Here is a 7036-nt window from a genome sequence, read left to right as displayed (position 1 = left end):
GACACTAAATAGCTTAAATCTTGTAAACTACAGTAATTTTTTTTTTTTTTTTTTGTGTGGAGCTTTTGTATATATTACTTTAAATTCGAAACATCATTTCGTTACAGTTTTTAAAACTTCGCTCTCCAGTCCGCATAATATTTCTAACCTCAATAATAAAATGAGGTATGATTATAAAAATTTCCAGTAAGAGTGCTTAATACCGTCCACTTACAACTTGACTTCATAAAAATCTCGTCAAACCATAAATTTGTACTAAATTTGTACTAACAACTTATCAAACCATAAATGAGGTATGATTTGTTTTATTTTTACTTTTAAAAATTTAATTTTTATTCGTGTATATTTCTTTGTAATTATATTTGTGTATAAATCTTAATCAAAATATATTTATAAAATAATAGCAATTTAAAAGTTGGCTCGACATAGGTTTGGTTCTTTGTAATCATATATCCGTATGTCCGTTTCTTTGTAATCATATTTGTTTGTTCTAGATCTTGACCTGCGAATATAGTGTTGGTTTGTAAATTTTTGTTTGTTTCTGTAAATATGTAACATTTTTCTGTAATTTTTTCTTATATGTCAAAGAAATTTAATTTATATGTTTGTGTATAATATTTTTTTTAAAAATTATTATAAGAAGTTTTGATAATTTTATTGAATTTGTGATGTCGCATAATTATACAATTGTACCATAGCTGTTTTATACATTAATTTTGTACTTTTATTCCTAAACAGTGATTAATTTTTTTTTTAAAACAAAGTATAGATATAATTTTGTTTAGTAATCAGATAGTAAACGTGAAAACTGTTTATGGTAGACACGTTACAGCTTAATTGGTGTGATTCCATGTATATAAACGCTAGGTTAAAACCCACGCCTTGCATGGGATGAAAATTATAATATAAATTATTTTATATATTATATGTTTTTACATATTATGAAATAATCAATATATATACTGAATAATTTAAATCAATAACTATTACATATATAATTAAATTGATACGAACTTATAAATCAATTTTATTAATCCAAACAATATTTGTTTTCTATTTGATAGGATATATAATTAAATTTAAATAATATTAACGTACGTAGTATATTTTTTCTATTTCTCCTTATATGGTTTTTTTATCATTTGTATCTTTTATAACAAAAACTTTAAATTACTGATAACAAAACTTTTATTGTGTGATTAATAGTTTGAGTAATTTATAATTTAAAAAAATCAAGTTGTCAATGTTTGTTCAAAGCTTTTATCAAAAAAAAATTGTTCAAATTAAGTTTCAAAACTAAAAGATTTAAGCATTTTATATAGTATATAATTTATATATATATATATATATCTTTTAATCTTAATAATTAAATAAATTAGACTTTTTTTTATATGATTTGTAATCGTTTGTATTTTGTCATAACAAAAATTTAAGCCAATGATCATTAAATTTGAATGTGAGACTTTTAACACTTTTGGTAATTTATGGTCTTTTTAAAAATTCAAATATAACATATACAGAAAAATCTAAATTTTTATATGGTTAATGTGGTTGTTTAATTTATTTTAATAGTTTAAAATTAAACAAATATGATAGAAAATATACTAATTTTATCAAATCTTTATTATTAAAAATCATTAATTGTCATATATACTTTAGCCACATTAGGTAATTCTGTAACTTTTATTTAAGGAAATAAAAAAGAACATTGATAATGAATTTATGGTTAGTTTAATAAAAAATTTATTATATAATTAGATGGACCAGCATATTTCTCTAATGATTCTAAGAATCATTGTAAGAATGACATGTGGCTACAAAAAAAAAGTTGTAATGTTTCTCAATTAATATATAGGGGATTTTATATTCATCTTGGTTTTATAGCATCCAGTATAAATATGTTTAGTAACTCTTTATCAAACATATATACACTTCGTTGTTTGATACATGAAGACGTAATAGGCAAATAGCTAATCTTTATACTATAAAGAAAAGGGTGTCTGGAAATTCTCTCGCTTCCCCGACCTTTTCTCTCTCGGCCCTAAACGCAATTGAAGCTTCCCTCGGCGTCCGGAGGCGCGTGCGCGTGCGTGCCGTTGCCGGAGGCTCCCCGTCTCTTAGCTCTTTGTTTTTCTCTTGCTGCCGCTCCGTCCGTAACGTTCCCTTCCGACATGCTTGAAGTCCTGGGCTAGGGTTAGGGTCTGAAGAGTGCTCCGCTGCAGAGGAGATATGATTCCGGCGGCTTCTCTGCTTTCTCTGGGTCCTTTGCGAGGAGGGCGAGCGGCGGATTGTTGTTGCAGTCGGCGTTTTGGGGTTCAGGGCTGAGGTCAGTTTTCCCATCAGATCTGGTCCGGTTCTCTCTGCTCGAGAGGAGAAGGGACGGATATTAAACTCTACTGCGGTGACGATACTGTAGGGGAGGTCCTGCGGAAAAATAGCTCGTTCGCGCCGGCGGTCCAACAAAGAGGCAAAGTAGTGGTCTCTTTATTCTTCCTGGTCGTCGGTGATTCTCTGCTCCGATTTAGGGTGTCAATCGACTCAGGTTGGTGTCTCTTGGTTTTAGTCGGTGTCGACTAGCGCTAGGTTCCCCTTTCCTTAGTCTGAGTGTGTTCCGGTGGGTATCTCTACCACGGTGGCGAGTCTTGTGTTTGAGTATGCAGGTGTGATGGTGCTCGAGCTCTGTTCCGACTCGTGATGGTCTTGTAAGCGGTTTAAACGGCAGTTGTCTATGCTTCCTGAGTGGCCTCTTGCAATGCCACCTCACTTCTGATCTTCACTTCTTGGGTTCCTGGCTTTTTTGGTCTTCAGAAGACGACGGTCTTTGTTTGAAGAGTGCCCTGTTCTTCATTGTTTTGCCTTTAAGTTGGGTAATAGCAGCACAAGTTTTAGTTCGTCGGTTCTCGATGGCTTCTGGCGCAGTAGCGGTTCTCGTGTCTTTGACCGCTCGTTTTCGCGCTTGGTCTTCGCCAACATCCCAGCGCCTCATAGGTTCACTTGAGCTTTTGTGGTGGTGAGCGTGACAAATTCTGTGCAGGTTTGGGGCTTCAGATCAGGAAATGTGGAGTTTACAGCTTTACTTTGCTCGGATCAGCATTCTGTACAGGTTGGCTCCGAGTTAAATAAATGCTTGATCTGGTTGAATCGGGTGTGTCTGACCTCTGCTAGAGCTTTCTATTCGTGTGGGCGATGCTGTCGAAGTCCTCTACAAGCTGTTCTCGGCTGAGCCTTATCTTTAAGAGCGGATCATCGGGGAGACCAAAATTACCGGGTTCCAGCTCTCGGATTAACTGTGGCTCTTCCTTTTGCGGCAGGCGGATGGTACTGATTTAGTCGAGCTCCTGGATAGGAGTTTCAGTTTGTAGTGTTTGCTCCTGCTAAGGCTAGTTCGAGTCTATGTTTAGTTTTGTTTCTTTCTTTGCTTCTGGTTTCCTCTGTATTTCTGTCAAAAATCTAAAATTTGGTAATAATATCTTAACATTTTTACCAAAAAAAAAGAAAAGGATATCTCTCTTCTCCTCTTGCCAGCTCAGAAAATAGGGTAAAGAGAATGCGACACGTGTCTCCTTTTCTTTGTTATTTGGGCTTCTATTGTTTATAGTTGGGTTTCGTCTTTTTATTTGGGCTGATAACTAAACAACTCAGTCTGATTGTCTTTCACCTTTTTTTCTTCACGAATGATGTACATCGATATTAGGGTTCATCGTGTTTTCCATCTGTTACTAGCTAAAACGAAAATGATGTCCATTTGGGTACTCTCCAAAAACTTTCTTCTTGGCGACAGACGGTGGTGGGAATTAGGGTTAGCCATTGTTTTCTATCTCCGCAATGAGCAACAATGGGATCTAATCGGGTCAGACGAATCGTCCTCGATAACCTTGGTATCAAGCAGCGTCGTTTCATATTTGGTCCTTAACCCTTAGACGTTACGAGTTCTCTTCTTTCATTGGCGTTAAGATATGTCTTAACTCCACCGACGCTATCAAGCACGACGTCTCATTCAATGATACTCATCCAACTCCAAGGCAGTTTTCTTTATCTATAAAAAGGTAAGCCTTGTACCCAAAATCATTCTCACATTTTTTTTTGAATTCTCCAGAAAACAAAGTAAAACCCCAATCATAGCTAACTCATATGGTCTTCTTGGTGATTTGAACGCTGGTCACTATTCTTCCACCGCCCATGTGTTGTTGCTCCGATTCTGGGAGGCCAGAAAATTAAAATACGGTGGTGAGTTAATGGGGTTGATATCGAAGGTTTGAAGGTTTTTTGTTTCATGCTCATATTTTTTTTTTAAATTTTCTTGGCAACTACCTTCATAAGGATGAAACTTTTATGTAGATTTAATCTTCACTGAATCTAATTTTGTTTTTTCATAACGTTTTTTGATAAAGATCTCTTTTCACATTAGTTTCAGTCAACCCTCATGCCAGCCACCATGAATGTTCACCGGCTAGCCACGTTCAGGGACCGTCTCCAGCCTGGTTCGCTGTTCAAACTCAGCGGATTTGACATCAGTCAGTGTAACCAGAACTTCAGGCTTTCGTACTCACTTATGACAATACGGTTCAGTGATTCAACCAATAGAGATGTGCTAACCGGAACAGATTCTTCCATTCCTGAAGAAAGTTTCATGATTGTTCCGAAATTACGATTCGCTTCTTGGCCAACACCAACATCTGTTCCAGGTACAACTACTTAAAGACTGTTTAGGACAGATTTATCATTGAAACGAATAATAAATTAATGTGTTCTTAATATTTTAGACGTTAAACAAATAATAAATTAATGTGTCCTGTGAAAAGTACAGTGAGTGACATTTCGTCAAAGAAAAGAGCAAGTTATGGAGACTATCAAGATTGACAGGTAACTCTCTCTTCTACATATGAATATATTCAATACTTTCATAAATTATTTTACTTTTCTTTTGAATAGACATTGACCGTTTTATGTTCTGTCTTCCTTTTCATAGTAATATCTCTGTCACTTTGAGTCTGTTCGACTCACAAGCTGTCTCTTTTCACAAGAAACTTGAAGGATTCCGGGGATATCCAAGGGTTGCTGTTGCAAGTAGCACAAACCCAAAGATGGTATGAGGTATATTTCTGTATGGAATTAAATACATATAATGCATACGATCAGTTATACTAATTTTAAAATTTAGTGCTTACATGTGAGGAGGCCTAATATTCTTGAAACACACGTTAAATAATTTTCTGCAGGACTTTTGTTCTCGACTGCCACCTCGGGATCACATGTATTTTTCGACAAGGCAACTGGGCTATTCGATTTTAAGAGTAAATGTTTGATGATTCATAGATTATTACATCCATATTAAACTCTCATGTAATGCTCTGTAACAGTGCATACTGGTTTCCAAAGACATTGGGAACACCCATGTTCCTTCATTGCTGAGAGGCTATCAAAGGTTGAGCCTCTTACTATAGCTGAGCTCAATGAGTTCGTCACCATTTTCGAGCCTCAAAGTCAGTTTTTACTTTTTTAATATTTTTAAAGTTTATTTTCTGTTTGTGGTTCTGAAAAGTTCAAAATGTACGACATTGAATTTGGTTGCACTGGAATGGTGACTGATATCAAAATGGAGAAAGGCTAGGCTGGTGTTACGTCTCTTGCTCTAGGTGCACAAAGAAGCTAACATTGAACGGTCTTATCCTTGCGTGACCTGCAGTAACACCAACACTGTTGGTGTGCTCAGGTATATTAGGCCATTTGAATTATTTGGTTGTTTCAATTTTTAAAAGTTATCATAAATTCATACTTAGATATAACCAACATGTTCTAATACTTTCTATCTGCTTTGCAAGGTACCGTGTGGAGATGAGCCTTGCTGATGACACTGCTGAGGGTCTCTTAGTCAGATTCGATGGCGAGATGACAAAACTACATAACATGAGAGCCTATGAGGCTGGTCATCTAATAGTAAGTATCTCTTGCACTGGGTATCATGGACCAACTTATCTACATATAATTAAAAGTTTCAATCACTTGCAACTCATGCGTTTAACACATAGGCTGGCGAGGGAGTAAACCCAGAAGACCAACCACCCTCTTTTATTGCAGCCGTGGTTGGTAAGAGATACAGCTTTCAAGTCAGGGTCAGCAGATACAATTTTACTGCAAGCCATCAAACTTTCACCAACGAGAATGACCGTATGCATGTCCCTGACTTTATTGCCCATGTAAGTTGCAATTTATATTACATTCTTAATTTCTTATCCTTCTAAATTATGCAAGAAACATTATATATGTCTCTGTTTTATCATGATGGTGACGATCATGATGGAGATGATATGCCTGGGGCCATCTCTGTCGTTTCTAAGGTTGATGGTGGTCGTAACGAGCGTGCTGAAACATCCATAGCAGTAGCATCTCTAAGTGGTCGCCATCAAGAAACCTTTGGCGTCAAAGTCTTCAAAGGTGGTCAAGAAGCCACATAAGGAATAGGTGAAGATGAGGGTTGTGATGCGGATGGCGTACTCGCTATTTCAATAATGATTATGTATTAACGTTGGTTTTTCTTTTAAACTATGTCCTCTTATGGAGTTTGGTATGTTTTCACAAAATCGAAAACTATAATAAAAATGCGTTTTTGAATTTTATGTTTACATGCTCAGCACATATTATCTTATTCCTTTTTTTGAATTTTTTTTAAAACACTCACATATTGTCTTACTAAAATTAAAAGTTTTCCAGCTGAAATATAATAACATTTAGACTTGATGCAAATGTCATGACTACGCATTCAAAAAACAGAAAACTATGTAATAAATTATGGTTATGATAAGATATAATTATATAAGCGTTTGCAGATTTAATCTTTCTCAATCAAGGGATGTACATACGTGTACAACTACAACTATATATTACCGAAAACTATTTGTTCTCTAAGCATACACGAGCTACTTCTGTTTTTTAACCAAACATAAAACCCATAATATCAAACATGGAATGATTAAATAAAAATAAGCAATCATAAAAACAATAATTCATTCATACTATATAATCATATATTTCTAAA

The 7036-nt window shown here is 35.1% G+C and overlaps 1 long non-coding RNA gene across 3 annotated transcripts; it reads left to right on the top strand.

Annotated features, from left to right (window-relative positions):
* The first annotated feature begins 3684 nt into the window (after positions 1–3684).
* Positions 3685–6595, top strand: LOC106304628. 3 transcript variants are annotated; one of them, XR_001262789.1, is made up of 11 exons: positions 3685–4046; positions 4211–4227; positions 4409–4685; positions 4808–4863; positions 4970–5094; positions 5220–5294; positions 5361–5425; positions 5543–5713; positions 5823–5937; positions 6030–6197; positions 6304–6595. It is a non-coding gene; the product is annotated as an uncharacterized LOC106304628 (long non-coding RNA). The 3 variants fall into 3 exon arrangements; XR_001262788.1 differs by having other exon boundaries at positions 4211–4253; XR_001262787.1 differs by lacking the exon at positions 3685–4046 and having other exon boundaries at positions 4053–4227.
* The last annotated feature ends 441 nt before the right edge of the window (positions 6596–7036 follow it).

The sequence above is a fragment of the Brassica oleracea genome, chromosome C7 (genome assembly GCF_000695525.1).
Source record: "Brassica oleracea var. oleracea cultivar TO1000 chromosome C7, BOL, whole genome shotgun sequence".
Lineage (NCBI taxonomy): Eukaryota > Viridiplantae > Streptophyta > Magnoliopsida > Brassicales > Brassicaceae > Brassica > Brassica oleracea.
This window is presented reverse-complemented; position numbering and strand designations above follow the sequence as displayed.